The following is a 15,136-nucleotide window of genomic DNA, read 5'->3' on the forward strand; positions in this document are numbered from 1 at the left end:
CTCAGAGCACTCCAGGGAAATGTGAGCTTTTCATGGTTTTTCAACATCTGACCTCCTGAAGTCTCTCTCTTTGTGCTGCCTTTGATGGATGGACTTGAAGCTCCCTGAAGAAGGGAGATGTAATTGGCATTGCTTTGGCTTGAGAACTGCCCTCCCAAGTCCCCTGGGGTTAATAGTGACAATTAATAGATTAATACAAATAGCAGCAAGCCTGAGAGCACAGTGGGTGTTATAAGGAGTGTCTGCTCCTGCAGGAACTGGGGAGGGTGGTGATAGGAAGGAAGTGGTGATGGGAAGGGAGGAATATCTCCAGGAGATAATGGAAGCACTGCCCTGCCATGCTTTCATGACAGGCACAATTTTTCTGAAACAATAGGATGCTTTGGCTGGCATCCCTCTAGACTTACTCCCAGGGTTTTCAATCCTCAGGTGGCATCAATGGCAAGGAAGGCAGACCCTTCTGGCTTGCCATTAAAGACTGCTGATTCTCTGTAGGAGAGTGTCTGGCCATGCCCTTGGGAAATTCATCAAAGCTACCCTGTGCACTGATAGCTGGATCTGAAAATGAAGGAAATAGCAAAGAAGGAAGTTTCAGAAATAATGGACACCTCACTTCCTCAGAGTCTCTCTGCTCCCTCCCAAGGTCACTGCTTGTGCCAGCTCAACACCTTCACCATGCCCTTTAAGCTCTTGAGTAAGCTCATCATCTCACAGATCACTCACATCTTTGCCACCCTTCCATGAGGGAGTTTTTCTGTGATTCAAAGCAATTAACTGGAGCCCTTCTTAGACACAAAGCCCTTGGTGCTTCATAAACTCCCCAAAAATTGAATAGAGTCAATGCGGAAGAAAGCATTGCAGAAGTCCTATCTCACAACAAATAGAGATGAGATTACAGAGAAAACAAGAACCTCAGAGCTGCCCATGTCAGCAAGCCCAAGTGAGCCAGGCTGAGTGAGGTTAAGAGGGTTTGTGGTCACTTTGGAGGGCCAGGCCCCCCATGGCTCTCTTGAATCATCTTTATGTCCCCAGTTTTTTCTTTTCCAGGCTGAAAAGCCCAGTTGCACTTGAGCATTTCTCTCCTCAGATTCAGAAAATGTCCTGCTACATTCTATTCCATACTTACTTGTGCTCTGTGAGTTTTTGGGAAGAGAATCTTAAAGGATATTCTCAGATATAAGCTACTTCCTGTCAGTAATAAATAAAACCACGGATTCACCTTGATGGCAAAGGCCATGGGATATCCCTGTAACAAAAAAGGGATTTTCTGTTGCTGTTTTATCCCTGTCCCTCCACAGCCCTGTCTCCTTCTGCTCCAGCCTCAGCTGGAAGCTTTGCAGGGCTTGCCTTTCCCCTACCAGTGCAATCCTGCTCTCAATGGAATCAGGACACAGAAATCCTCCTCTCAATGTGGCCTCTCCTTTCAGCCTCTCCCTGGCGTGCACACTTGCAAGTGGCTCAATTTCCTGCTGGCTCAGTGTAAATTTTTCAGCATGGGGATTTCTGTCTGGTGTTGCTTTGCAGCATGAAGCTGACTGGGGTTTATGGCTCAGAAGGGACAGAAACTCTGCCAGGTTAAACTTCAGATGTATGATCCCACCACGTGTCAGTCAAAGTCACTCTGTACACTGATTTATTCTGCATTTTCTCCCCATGATGAAAATGGTTGCACCCCATCAAATAAGCACTGAGACACCTCATATTCTCCAACTCCCCTATGTACAGAAAGAACAAAAATATCTGTTATCAGTGGAGCAGGGAAAGGGTAGTGCAAGGAAATTCTGCTGACGAATGCAACTCATTGTGCAATTAACTGGCATAGCCCGATACCCTGTATTCATTTGCATATGTTTAAATGAATTAGGCAAGTCCTAATGCTGAAGTTGGCATCCAGACATTTGTGCTTATACAAACACACCCAGCTTTGCTAAAAAGTCGTAACTTTAGGCACAGACTTTTGTCTCCTTCATTTGGTTGCACCTATCTCTTCCTCTATTGTTTTAAATTATTTACAGAATACACCTCAATCCTTACAATATTTCCACACGAACCATAAAATCAAACATTGTCTTACATATTTCAAAACACACAAGCTCCATTACTGTTTTATAATTGCTAATTAACAGATAAATGTTTCATACTCCCACATTTTTTATCCTCCAGATACAGCAAAACAAACAGATTAACAGAGGAAACCTGAGGACTGCAATAACTGTTTTATGATAAGAGCATTTAGTAACTTAATCCCTACTATGCTCAGCTCTCAAAGACAATGTACTGGTGGTTATGTGATACACAATAATGAACCAGTACAGTACATTTGTGCTGTTCTCTGGTTAGAGTGGGAGCTGAGATTTAGGCTATTTGTTGTTTGTTTTTTTTTTCCCTTGGGCTTGCTACTAATTTAAATGTCTTTTCAAAGGATGTAGAGTGATTTCAACCATTTTATAAGTCTTATGCTGTGAAATGGAGAAAAGGCAGAAACCCCTCTCAGTTGTGCACCCTTGTGTATCATTGCACGGGGACACCATGGTTATTAACCTGACATAGCAACCTAATGCAAATGTCTGGTATAAAAAATAATGAGAATTAGCAGCAGCACAGGATGGCAAATAATCATCTTCAGGTGACAAATGCAGGAAACCTGAGAAGTACCAGGGGGTAGTGGGACTTCTCCAGTTGCTCCTTAGGACTAATTAGCTAATAAAACCAGGATGTGATTGTATGATACTGAGTCATGGATTCAATGTCAGACGCTGTGCTATATTAGAAGATGAAGTAAAAAGGTATTTTGAGTCTCTCTCTGGCTGGAAGTAAATGTCTTATCTAAAAAACCACATACATTATGGTTTCGGATATCTGCATTTTTCCAGTCTAATTCCTGATTATTGCAGAGGAGGTATTTGTTTAGCATGGGACTCTTCCCAAAGTATCACCATTTAAATTCTCCAGCTTGCAGCAACACACTTTCTATTTTGGCAAGATGAATCTGCTGCTATCTGCATACCTCTCCTGTTCCTTCCTTCCTGTAATTAGGGGTAAATCTGCTCCAGGACCTGTTCTTTTGTAGAAGACACCATTTTTAGAGCAATACATCATTGGCAAGTCATGACACTAGCAGATCCTTGGAGAGGGCTGCCTCTCTAAAGAGGTGCAGTATCACCTTGATCCCTGCTAGACACTGCTCAGTAAAGAGCTCCATCAGTTGGTGAAAAAGCAGGAATAAACTCATTTTAGCCGTAAGGATGCAGGTGAAACCTGCTTTTCAATTAAATAGCCTCAACAAAGTATCTCATTTTTACCTTGTCCTATTTCCCCTCAGCATTCCCATAACCTTATTTTGATTTTAAGGATTCAAGCTGAGCTGGATGAATAAATAATGCTGGGGTTTTTTCCCCCCAGAAATATTTATTTGCATCTGAAAATGAATCACTTCTATTTTTGCTGCCTCTGTTTTCCATGGACATTGGTTTGGTAATTTTGTATTAACAAACACAGAGCAGAAACATCAGAAAGAGTTGTGTTTGTGCCTCCTTTCATGGGACAGGGGAATTGCTGGTGTTTACGTACCATGGCTCTTTTTCTCAGCCCATAAAGAGGTTTGTGAATTACTGATTGATCTCAGCCTTGTTAAGCTGGGGTTGAGAAGCCAGTGGTGTCAGAACCTGCTGGTCCACAGACCAGTCTGGTTCCCAGAGCTTGTGTTTCTTAAGTCAAGATGAAGATCAGCTGGTTGAGGTGCTGAAAATGAATAAACAAATGAGAAAATGGACCCATTCATCAGCACAACAGAGAATATTGTCCAGGAGCCAGAAGGCATTGAAAATATTCAAAATAAGACTGAAGAAGCTAGTATAAATAAATGTGAATAGAGCCAGAGGTCTGTTCATCAGGTAATAGCATTTTATGGGGGCTATTCAGAATACCTGAATGGACATCCTCAGAAAGGTTTGCTTACAGAGCTCAGTCTGAGAGACAAAATTAGATGTCCAAAGCTAGAGACTGTGAATGCTGCCAACCTGTTGGCAAACTTGGCTTTATCTTTAGTTACCCGGTACCCTCTTGAGGAAGTGGATGCTGGAAAGTGAAACCACCCTGCTATGATGATATTTCCCCTTCTTATTGGTACCCGGAAGGAAACCTGGCGGATTTACACTTTGGTGGCAGTGTCAGATGATTCACAGGGTGATGCCCCCTCTGGTCCTGCCATGTGCCTTGCTGCTTCATCAGCTGCACTGCCCTGCTGTCCGTCCGTCCATCCATCCATCCATCCATCCATCCATCCATCCATCCATCCATCCATCTCTCCACCCCATCCCTGGTTTCTGCATTGTTCTCAGAGCTGGAGCAGCTCGGAAGCAGCACTCAGAGCAGGGATTTCCTCCGTGTCAGCTCACACAGGGGCTCTCCTCTGACTCACTGGACTGCTCCCAAAAATAGCAGCTTCAGAATAGAAACCTCCATGCCCTTTCTGTCCCAGAGAACAATGTCTTGAACAATTTTTTCCTCCCTAAGTATGAAATAAATCCCCTTTGTGCTTCCAGCTTGGCAGGGATAAGATGGAAGGACTTGGTTCAGTGCTCGGAGCACCTGACTGTGCTTTCAAGGAGAGGAGTTAATCACTGGGACTGTTATTTACTTAATTCTCAGCAGGAACATTATTTATTTCATTTTCATCAGGGCTTTCTGGTTTTTGTCTGGGGAAATGAAGACTTAAAATGGAGAGAGATTCAAGCAAACACCCCTCTTCACAGCCTGGGTATTTTTATCTTTCTGCAGGGCAGAAACCAGACAGAACAATCAATGAATCCAACAGGAAGGACAAGGAATGTTAATGAAGTGCAGAATCCTCCAAACAACTGAAGTGCCCAAGGATTTTTGGATTGTTTGCTTATTTTCTGTTATTATTTTAAAAATGCCTAAACATCTGCCAAGCCCATCTGAGAAAGAGCAAGACCCTTCTGTGTATAACTGTGTGTCAGTGCTTTACAAAGCCAGTAGCCAAATCTCTGTGGGTTGGCAGCTGCTGGTGGTCCCTGTAGAGCTCAGTTCTTGTTGGGCTGTGAGGGAATCCTCAGGGAACAGCACTGGCACCCCAACCTGTCAGCCTTCTGCTCCTGGCACCCATCACTGGTGCAGCCTGGCTCCTCTGCAGGCTGGCAGCATCCTGATTTTGGGAACTGATCTGCTGGATTTTAATCACTTATTGTCAGCAAGGGCCTTATCCAAACTGCATCTCTGCAGCTGAACACAGACCGGGCTGCTGGGCTAAGCTGTGCCCTCTCCAAGTGCTGGGTAGGCAGCCTGATAATTTCAGAGATAATTTTCACAGCTTCAGATAATTTTCAGAGCTTCATGTCTTCAGTTATTCTGACAATCCAGGTCTAGCAGTCCCATGTGTGGAACACTTTCAGGGAGCCAGGCTGTTTCCTCAGCAGAGATTGTGACTACTGAGAAATATTAGAAATCCAACAAGAAATATTCACAAACACTGGAAAAAGGCATTTAAATATACAGCTTCCTGAAAAGCAGGAGAGGTGAGATTCAACTGGTTTTCTTTTCAGAGAGAAAACCCCAAATCATCTTCTCTAAAGTATGTGTTGAGCTTTTGAAAATCTTCTTCCCCCTCCTCCCTGCCCGTCTCTACAATAAGTACAATTGTTAGACAAGGCAGGTCTTTGTGCTCCAAATTTAATACATAGTTTTTGACCCATGGAGTGATAAGCTGGAAAATAAATGGCTGGATTTTCCCCAGTGTTGAAGAGCTCCTTTCAGATTGACTTGGGAACTTGCCTATTCTCGTCTGCCCACCTGGCTTTCACTTTGATATCCCTAACATTATCATAACTTTTATTATGTTTTCATGTCAGTCAAGCCTTCTTCACTAAATTACTTTCATTTATACATCCTCTCCTGCTATTTGGTCTCATCATCATCTAAGATTTAAGGTGAAAAAGTTTCTTCCATTTGACAGGGTGGGAGGTGGAAATTACTATGTGAACAGTAAACTACAGGTTACATAAATAATGTGTCATTGTATATCACCCAGTGGAGCCTTAAATCAATTCATTAGTTTGTATAAAGCCTTTGTCTGCTTTTTAACTGCACCATATCCAAGTTGATTGCACATTTGCTCCGAGTTTAGCTTTTTTCCTTTCTTTATGTCGTCAGCTTTCAGGATTCTTATGCAGTGACTCTGAGTGTGTTTCTAAAGATTGTTTTTCTTTCTTGAGAGGCTTGGTTTATGTTTTTTCCTCTGCTTCTCGACACATCCCTAGCCTGAGGCAAAAGTGTGCATTTTGTTCATGAAAGGTAGACACAGGGATATTCTTCCCTGTGCATGGAGGGAAAGGCAAACTGAGATATGCTGGATTACTGAGAGGCACTGAGAAGCTGCTGGTAGATCCAGAGTGAGCCATTCACTTGCTTTTATGCTGTTTTATAGCAAAAAAAAAAACCCAAAACAACAGCAGCAACAACAACAACAACAAAAAACAAACCACAAAAAACTATAATCTATAATATGGACTGTACTGTATATACAGATAATTTATAATAACACCAGGACTCTCCTATCCTTTTCATAGGTTAATTTTTTTACAGGCATATCAGAAAATATTGCTTTTTGGTTGAAGTTGAAATGATGGTAACCCAGAAGAATCTTGTTTTGGAAGAGGACAGAGTTGAATAATATTTTTTTATGGTCTTTACTGAAAATCTTAAATACTAGTTTGGGGAAACAAGAAAGAGAGAAGCAACATTTTATTGCATTGTCAGTAACTGCCCATGCTGAAAACTGGTCTAGCCTGACTGCAAAGTAAAAACAGGCATTGCTTTAATACAATGATCGATTTTATTATTCCAGCTGAGATTTTTTCTCTTTCATTTTTTCTGCAGATCTCCTCTGGTCAGTAAATAAGGAACTGTACAAAAGTCCTTTACAATGCAGACTTGGTGTACAACAATATTAAGCAAGAAAATATTCCAACAGTCATGAAACAGCCATCAAAAGTGCTGCTCCTTTTTTCAATCCCTGCAAGAAATCAAAACCTTTCAAGCAGAGCCAGATTTTAACGAAGGGTGGCTGTTTAAAGCAGAGTTGCCAAAAGCCTTGGCTGTGCCTGGACTTTTATTTTAAGTATTTGTACCATTAAATATTAATATAGGTCAAATAGCTGATCCCCCTGAGCAGATGAAATCTGCACAATGAAAACAAACACACTGTAAAACATGAGCCAACCTTACCCTTAATGTTACTGCATAAATATGCAAATGCAGACCCCGATTTTCCTGAACAAGTTTTCTTATTGACGTTCTGGGAGAACGAGAAGGAAAATATAAAAATTAAATAATAGTCACAGCCCTGAAACTTTTAAGAGCTGATCCAAGGCTCATTGGCTCAAGGGAGCTTTGCCTCTATTACCCTAAAGAGCTGCAGTGCTGCAGAACCTGAAGCACACACAGGGAAATCACAAAGTGGTGCCACACAGACAAGGCAATGTCACTTTTGACAGCAGATGTGTCCTTAAAGACATATTGCTGTAGAAATGAAAAAGAAGAATTTGGAGCAGTTCAGCTCATTTTTTATTTACTGGCATTGTCCTGCATAGTTTTACTCCAGGCTCCCAATTTCTGCAGCAGTCCTGGCTGCAGCTCAGCCCAGCCAGGCAGGCTCTGGAGCCAGGAATTGGGGTTTGCACCTTGGACAAGTGGAGGTGGTGGGAAATATGGGACAAGAATGTGGGAGATGTCCTTGTTCTGTGACTTGGTGAGGTCCAGGCATGGTGAACTCTTTGTCCAGCTCACGGTCAGCATTTTGAGGACTATTGATAAGGTGCATGAAATAAAATTGAGAAGGAGGAGGAGGATGAAAACTGAGAGTTCCCTGAATTGATCAATTTGTGCAGAACCTCAAACCTTATTCTGGAGAGGCAGCCATGGGAAGCCTTTGCTCTTGATCCTTTTTCTCCTTTGTCCCAGTCTTCCCAGCTGGGTTGATGCATTCAGGGTCAGCCTGTGTGTGAAGGCCTGGCTGCTCTGGGATCTGTGAGCACTTGGAAGTGCTTTGAGTTTGAACTGGGTACAGGACAAGCTTAAAGAAGCCGTGAAAAATACCACAGATCCTTGTTATTCCTCAGGAATAACTCTATTCAAATAATGGCACTGGCATTGAAGTGTTGTACCTTAAAATGATGAGTGAAGGTACAAGGGCACTTAAATAATAGTTTAATGATGCTTAATTCAATGATTTAAGAAGTGTGAATCCTATCTAGTACCATGCTTCCAGCAGCTGAAGAGTTAAGAATAATCTTGAAGCTTGGAAAACTTCACACAGGGAAATATGGATTCCTGTAGCCAGAATATTCTGGTAAGACATACAACAGCGAATGCAAAAGTCCAATTTCAAATCTTAAAAATGAACAGTCCCATGGCCTAAGCTGCATTTCACCTTTTTATTGGCTGCCATCATGTTAGGGAGCAAATAATACAGAATGACATATATGTACTCCAAAGGGGTAGAATCTAGATTTTCAGTAGTTGTGAAATGCTCTCACTCTGTAAATATAATCAAACCCATAGTAATGTTTCCTTCAGAAAGAAAATTTCAGTTTTTTTCAAAATATGAAGAGAAATATTCCAAATATTAAGTAAAGCATTTACATTAAAATATTGGTTTAGAAATTAAGCTCTGAAAAAATCTAAATATTCAAAAAAACCTCATCTGATGGAAATTTTCCATGTAATTTGATTTTTTGGGATACAATCTTTTCACCTTGTTGAAATCTGTATTTAAGGAAACGCTTCTCATTTCTTGCACTTTGATTAAAATTTTTAATCATGTCTTTCTACTGATGTGCACCATTCTGGAGGCTGCTTCTCAAATCTAGCCCAAAATGCTCACATTAGAGTGCTGATGTGAAGGAGACAAAGCAAGCCTGGCTCCAGCCCAAGTGCTCAGCCCTTCCAAAGCACACTGATTGGAGTCATAACCATCCGGCTAAATGGAAGCTGGTAATTAAAAATATGCAAAAGGCTTTGGAAATGATGTGAATCTCTCTGAATGTGGATTTTGAATATGGGTGTCTCTCACATTGGTAAAGTGGATAATTGCCTGCCTATCCTGCCTCTATTCATTGCGAATAATTGAGTTGTTGTCAAACACTTCCAACACTGCCTATCACAATAAATATGAGAAGACAGAGGGGCTCTTTGAATAATCTCATTTTTTGTGGCTGAGGAAGCTGTTCCTTTTGTGCTTGCCTGGGGAATGGCATAGCAACAGGAAATGAGAACAGCAGAAAGAATGGAGACAGCACTGCAGACTTTGCTTTATTTTTTTATTTCCTATCTCTACGTTGCATCTAAGACTCCAGTCCCGAACCTCTGCCTCTCCAGGGACTTCCTTTGTACAGAACCCCATGGCTTGCTCTCCATAGGAGCAGTGGGATGAGTTGGGTGGGTGGGGACAGTGGGCTGGGGACCAGGGATGTGATATCCAAGGGAGCTTAGCACAGGTGCCCAGCTAAGGCAGCTGTGAGGAGTGGGACACGTTTGGGTGAGGACTGAAGGGACACCTGCACAGCTCCCTGAGGCTGCACAATGTCACCAGTGTCACCAAAGCCCTTTGGAGCACACAGGGAACTTGCCTGTAAGTGGCAAATCAGCCTGACTGATGGAGGGGGTGTCACCATCTCCAGGCAAGCTCAGGTGCTGCTCTGGGCTTTGCTCTGGTCCTTGGCTCGTGCAGAAGGGCTCAGGTGGCATTTTTCATTGCTGTGGCTCCTGCCATGGCCCTTCTCTTGCAGCTCCCCCAGCTCTCAGCAGCCTGTCCCAAACACCTCCCCGTGCACACCCTTCCACCCCCTGCTGCTTGAGCAGCCTTCCCCAAGCCCCTTTCCCACACTGTCACAGCTCTCCATATGCCACTGCTGTTCTCTTTCCCCATATTTTCATCCTTCCCATCCTACAGCAGACACTCCCTGCTGGTTTGCCCTGCCAGTTTCCCCTGTGCTTTTGGGGTTATTATGTTTTGTACCTTTCTGCACAGAGACATGCAGAGGGTGTGAGCTGGGTGGCTGCAGCACTGAAAAGGTGAGAGTGGTGCTCCAAGAGATCTGAGAGATGGATTTTTGTGTGGAGAGACAAGCCCTTGTCTCAAAGCAGCTGCAGCAGGTGGTGTCTGCTCCTTTCTGCCTGCCCCTCAAAGGAACACTGACCTGCATCCCCCCTCTTTCTCATCTCACTTCTGAATTTCAGTTTTGTTCAGGGTGTGTGTTCTCCAGTCTCTTGCAGACAGTTTCTGAAATTATAATGCAGGCTGAGTTGGAGGAACAGCCCCAGAAAGAATCTGTCTCACATCTCCATCCTCAGATGTTCCTGAGCATCAGGATCCTGCCTGGAGTATTTCTGGACACATGGTGATGAGTTTGTCAAAAATTCCCTTTCACCATCAGGGCCTTGACATTTCTGCTGCCACCTTTAATGTACGGAAGAGGTTAACTCAGAGATGCTGCAGCAGAAATCTTTGCACTTTGCAGCAACCAGAACAAACCTTTGATATCTGAGGGCTGATCCAGCCGATGTTTTCTAAGGGCTCCTGCCATCACACAAGATTTTGCCACAGTAATAATGCAGCAGTCTGAGAGCCCAGAGATGGTTTTGCCTGTGCAGCATTGCTCTTGTAGTGAATAAGATGCACTTGGGACCCATTACAGTCCCTGGCAATTAGACAGAGTGCAGCATCTCCAAAATGCCATTGTCCAGGCAAATTAATTAATGCTGTGCCCCTGGGACAAGGATTGTTCCTGACCTAGCTGAGTGTGCTGGCAGTTCTGGGCTGCTGGGGAGAGGAGAGGGGGCTGAGGCCACTTTTCACCCAGGCAAATCCATTCTGGAAGCCAAATGAGTTCTAGAAATGTCAAATGTGTGGCACTGTCATCCCTGGAGCTCAACCAAAGCCTGGCTGAAGGCAGCAGGCCACAACATCTCTGTCCACACTGTAATTGTTGGTGTGTTTGAATCAATTCCTGCAGGGGCACGTGCCATGTAAAATGTGTGAGGCCAACAAACTAGAGAGCAGATCAGCTTTGCACTGTCATTTATACTGGAAGAGCAGGCATGTCAAATCCCTTTTCCCACAAATCCCCCTGCTGTAAATCAGTTTTGGAGCAATGCAGCTGGGTGTCAGGTGCTGTGCTCTCAATGACTCTCTGTGCTCAAGGATGTTCTTGAAAGCTGTGCTAAAATAGACCAGGCAGTTTTGGAAAATAGAGGTGTGTGTCCAAATAGCTGAAGTGAATGAGTTCATTCTATGTACCAGGGAAATGCAGCGGGCAAAGAGTGACCAAAATTACAGGCCAGGTACTTTCAGAATGTTCTTGGCTGCCTTCACAAGCAGGTGTAAATCTGCTGGATGCATCAAAAGCCAGTGCAATTCAGATGCAAAGTGGGAGCCTTTGAGGAGTCCTGGAGGAGACAGCCTGGGTTGGAGGAGAGCCTGACTCCTGCTCATTAAAATAGCTGTGCCTGGGATTCTGCTGGCCCTGGAGCAGAACTGGCAGTGCTTCCTGCAGGGAAAGGTGGGCACCATCCCCTGAAAGCAGGTGTGCAGCTCAGGGCACACCCCAAACATGCACAAGCCATCCTGGGCACTGGCAGGGATCAGCATAATGGAGTGAAAGGACCCTGAGGAAATCTTGAAACAAAGATGATGAGAAATGGGCAGCTCACTGTTGTCAAAATGCCTTTCACTGGCTCTGTTCTAAGGAATAACCCATTGAGGCTGCTGAGCTGGAAGGCACCATCCCTTTCCACAGCCCTCACTCCAGTTTCTCAGGACTTCTCACCTGGGAAAGCAGAGTCCCAGGATTTTATCCTGGCCACAAATGATGTGGGAACATTATCAGTCCCTGTTAATCCTCTTTAGGGTAAAATACCTCGGTTTTCAATTTGCTCCTGCTGCTCTGCAGCTTGGCTTGAACGTGTTCGAGCAAGGGGAAGTAGGAGCCAAAGCACCCCGTCTAAATCTTGTGGATTTTGGTAAAATTTAGTTTTCTTTACTCATTTTTTGAACCGTAAAGATTTACATTGCATTCAGTCGTGTAACTACTCAAATTAAAAACTCAGCTTGGCAGGAATCACCCCAGAGTCCTTTGCTGGCATCTTTCCTGGAATGCCAGCTGTTCCAGAGAAGCAGAGAGGCCAGGCTCTGCTGATTTCCCTAGCCTTGCAGATACCTGCTCCAGATTTGTTTTTTGAAGAAATAATTTAACATACAGGTGGTTTTTGGGTAGAAAGTCACTGTTTTATTTTTCAGATTGCCAAGACTGATGTGACATCCTTTCCCTTTCAGCAAAAATGTGTGAAGTTCATCTCTGAATTCAGGCACAGGTATTTTGGGACAGGAATTAAACCAAGGGCTCTTTTCCTCTGAACTGCAGCTCAAATGAAGAAAGTTCTGTATTGGGAACAGTGATTAGCAGAACTGATTTTATTATGGCAAAAATCCCCCAAACATGGCAATGTGAATTGCCAGCATCAAAGCCTGTGAACATTTTCTACTTTTGCATGTTGGAAGTTATATATATTTTTAAATGCTAGACATTTAAAGGGTTTGTATATTCTTGATATAGAGCAGAACACAGAGAATTTCTTTGGATTCCTGGGACCACACTCCCCCATAATGCCACTGTAAATTAATTGGCTGCATAACCAATACCTCTGCCTGAAAGTTGTATTTTTGCTTCCCTGAAATGCACTTAGAATTACTGAGGCATACTGAGTGACTCCCTTTACTGAAAACTTCTATCACTTAAAATACATATGCAAGAAAATCAGCCCTAAGTGAGAGAGAGGTTAGTGGGGGAGCATGAGAGATAACGGTGATAAATTGAAGGAGGGAAGGTTCCAACTAACAGAAGAGTTACAAATTAAAAAAGATAATGATTGACCATAAGACCTGTCCATATCAGGAGTTCCACAGAGAGCTTGCATTTGGAGTGTTGGGCTGCACAAAGCCTTGGGCAATCTGAGCTGAATTCAGTGTTTTTCCTGCTCTGAGCAGGAGGCTGGATCAGAAATCTCCTGGTGTCCCTTCAATCTGAACTGCTCTGTCCTTCTGTGAGGAATTGTCATGAGCTAGCTTTTGCCATTTTAAAACAAATGACCAGGTTTTTGGGCTTCTATTAGCAGGAGCTCAGTATTTCTAAACAAATCACCATTTATGGCAGAAGGGTTGGGAGCCAATGTTCACTGGGTGATGCTCAGGGTACTCATGGATGCCTCTGCACAGCTCTGTCACTCCTTTTGAACTCACAACTTTTGGTGCACGTAGTGGGTTAACCTGGAGCAGGTCAGCTCTGTGTGTTTATCCCATTCCCAGGTTTATCTCAGGAGTGTTGCAGGCACCTCCTTGCTTCCATGGACAGCAGGGGGACCAGGGTGACCCTCAGCAAGGATGGGGAGGTCAGCAGATTGATTGAGCAGGCAGCTTGTTCTCTACCCCCCATCTGCAGCCTCCACTCTCCTGAGACAAAGGGGGAACTAGTTCAGGTGCTGCTCTGTCTCCCTTCAATATGCACAAGGCTTTTGCAGCAGCTGCTGCTGAGCCATGGAGGAGCCACTCAAATCCTCTCCCTGTTTTTTTCCCGTTTTCTGCTCGATTTTTCACTCTGAATTAAACGTTCTGATGTGCTGCATTTGGCAGAGTAATAAGCAAGCAACAGGTTGCGATCTAAATATTTGATTCTGATCACCACTGCCATCCCTTCATTGTTGCTGTTGAATGAAGATGTGGGTGAATTCCAGCAGGGAGTTTACAGTCTACCTCTGTGTTAGTAATTACTGATTTGATTTCCAGGTGTCCTGCAGCTGAGTACTCTCATTTCACATTCAAGTAAGATTTTCATCTTTCCTTGGGAGTTAATTGTGTAACATGCAAACAAGAAATCAGCCATGAAAACATGGAAATTCCCAGGTCTTCATTTCCTCTCTTTTGTTCAAAGTTCTATTGGAAAGGTGGGGTTGGTTGGACACGGCTGGGACAATGTGTCCAATGTGGATTTGTGCAAGCTGAAGCCAACATACAAATTAAAAACAGGTTAATTGCAAGAGCTTGATTCTGAGTGCCACAGTACAAAGTCTTGGGGGAAGAAGGATGCACAATTTTCAGTCTCTCTCTGCTCCCCATGCTTATGCAAAACCCTGTACCACACACCAGCAGAACTGATCAGGGTGAGGCCATTTCATACCAGAAAAGTTTAACATAACAGCTTTTAAAAGAAGGAAAATTTCTGTCCATCCAGATTGAGTAAATATCTCTTCCTCACAGATAAGAACCCTACCTTCAATATGCAGCACCGTCAGCACAACCAAAATGTCAAGAAGATATCGTGAGAAGTGCACAGAAAAATGGCATGAAATTAATTTTTCATTCCTCAGGATACTTCTTCCCACTGAAGCTATCTATCACCTTTAAAGTGACACTATGACTTTAATGAATGCTTTCTTGCCTTTGGGGCTGCTTTGGGTAGAAAGGCAGGTAAGGATTAAACAGGAGGATGTCCTTGATGTTGATAAAAATGATGCTTTCAAATCTGAAATCCACTTGAGCAGCCGAAGGGATGCATTGGCTCCCTCTCCTAGCGCCGAGTGAAGGGAAGAGGAAAGTTCAGAAAAGTGACCCATCCCAGAGGCACTGCAAATAGACACTGCCTTGGACACACAGCAGTGACACACAGCCAAGAAGTAGCTGTTCCCTGCTGAGCCCCAGTGCTGTCCCAGATAAAACCCTGGGCCAGGTTTGTCCCCGAGCGCCTGCTCCGCTCCGCTGCCGCCTCCCAGGGCTCCAGCAGGAGTGCTCTCTCTCTGAGGCCAGCTTTGTGTTGTGCTTGGCACGCTGCAAGGCCCTGAAAATAATCTCTTGTATTAGCTGAAACCCTCTCATGCCAACTTCGTGATCCCTCTGACATATTTGCTGCCAGCTCTCGGTGTCAGTGCGTTGGCCCGCGGCTCAAAGCAGTTCCATTTTTCATGCTGCACAATGCGTACCTTCTCTCCCTGCATCCCTCTCTAGTGGATGAGCAGGGCTTGGGGAATTTGGCTGCAGCATCGTTTTCCCCAGTAAAGACTGGGGACT

The 15,136-nt window shown here is 43.9% G+C and overlaps 1 long non-coding RNA gene across 1 annotated transcript in view; it reads left to right on the plus strand.

Moving 5' to 3' along the window:
* The window catches only part of LOC141731049 (uncharacterized), a 31,343-nt gene extending 21,971 nt beyond the window's left edge, over positions 1 to 9,372 (plus strand). Inside the window, exon 3 of the long non-coding RNA XR_012582960.1 lies at positions 4,780 to 9,372. This is a non-coding gene — a long non-coding RNA (uncharacterized LOC141731049). The remainder of the gene's footprint in view (positions 1 to 4,779) is intronic.
* Positions 9,373 to 15,136: the final 5,764 nt, after the last annotated feature.

This window comes from Zonotrichia albicollis, chromosome 16, assembly GCF_047830755.1.
Source record: "Zonotrichia albicollis isolate bZonAlb1 chromosome 16, bZonAlb1.hap1, whole genome shotgun sequence".
NCBI lineage: Eukaryota > Metazoa > Chordata > Aves > Passeriformes > Passerellidae > Zonotrichia > Zonotrichia albicollis.